This window comes from Oncorhynchus kisutch, linkage group LG19 (genome assembly GCF_002021735.2).
Source record: "Oncorhynchus kisutch isolate 150728-3 linkage group LG19, Okis_V2, whole genome shotgun sequence".
In the NCBI taxonomy this organism is placed as follows: Eukaryota; Metazoa; Chordata; class Actinopteri; order Salmoniformes; family Salmonidae; genus Oncorhynchus; species Oncorhynchus kisutch.
In genome coordinates, this window is record NC_034192.2 from 48,446,319 (window position 1) to 48,447,686 (window position 1,368).

General features: G+C 36.3%; 1 non-coding gene across 1 annotated transcript; it reads right to left on the bottom strand.

Annotated features, from left to right (window-relative positions):
• Window positions 1-1,080: 1,080 nt before the first annotated feature.
• Window positions 1,081-1,134, bottom strand: LOC116355116 (U7 small nuclear RNA). Its single transcript, XR_004204361.1, has one exon. It is a non-coding gene; the product is annotated as a U7 small nuclear RNA (small nuclear RNA).
• Between the last annotated feature and the right edge of the window lie 234 nt (window positions 1,135-1,368).

The following is a 1,368-nucleotide window of genomic DNA, read 5'->3' on the forward strand; positions in this document are numbered from 1 at the left end:
TTGGCCTATGCTATTGGTTGCATTTAACACATGGGTCGTTCATTTTATTGATCTCAGTGTCAATGTCAGAGTAGCTTGTCATTTTGTGTGGCATAAACAAAATATTATTGTAATATCTCCAGTCATATAAAATGAAGTAGAATTGTTTTCTCAGACACGCCAACCCCTCAGCTCCTGGTATTCAGGACTGAGCCCAGAATGTTATGAAATTCTGGTGAAGGCCCTGATGCTAGGTCAAGTTGATTCCATCTGTGGTTCTTTAAAATAGAGAATCGGTACTCGGAGTGAGGATGTCTGAAAGTGGGGAAACAAACCAACAAACCAAACCTTAAGAAGAAAAGATCCACTTCCCAAAACAGCGTTTTCGGAGGCAAGCAAGCCCTGTTCTGTTTTAAAGATGTATATCCTCCTTTGCATGCAGTACTTGGTAAACAGCTTTTGAGTTCATGTTTTTTCTACTCAAATTGAGTAAGCAGAGACAAAATCAGCTGAATAGCTCTAAATAGGGGAAAACAGTCAACAGATTTGCAGAGAGAGAGAGAGAGAGATAACCAAAATGATAGCATTGTGAATACTCAAACAAACAAAGCTCTCGTACATTATTCAACCGTAAACACAGCATGTACCCACGCACTTCCCTATCCAGCCATCACTATCCACTTGTCCCGCATGAAAAAATACTATAGTATACTACGGTATAAATACTATAGTATACTACGGTATAAATACTATAGTATACTACGGTATAAATACTATAGTATACTACGGTATAAATACTATAGTATTCACCGTAGGGTTTTTGCAGACTTTACTGTAGAATATACACTGTAATGTTTTTGCAGACTAAAGTCAGCAAAAACACTACAGTGAATACTGTAGTATTTACTGTAGTATACTGTAGTATTTACAGTTAACTATAGTATAAATACAGTAGTAAAATAAAACTGTAGTAGATACTATAATAATTTATGTATTATTTTTAGGATTGTAGTATACTGTAGCATTTACTGTAGTGTATTTGCAGAGAGAACTGTAGTATTTAATGTAGTGTTTTTATTTGATTATCTTTGACATAGAAGTGGAGGTTTTCTCCTTCAGTAAACCTACTGGAGAAATACTAAAAGAGCAATTTTTCCATGACCTGTAGGAACGGATATCTCATCACTTACAGTATACTACAGTAATGTACTAGACTATAGTAAATTGTAATATGTTTTCATGTGGGGTGAGTCACCTGTTAAAATAATAGTCAAGTAGAGAGTGCTCAGCTTCAGTGGCTCCCAATGAACAGATATCAGCTGTAATTGATGGGGAGTCTGAGGCCCAGGTGAATTACTTAGGATGCGTCCCAAATGGCACCCTATTCCT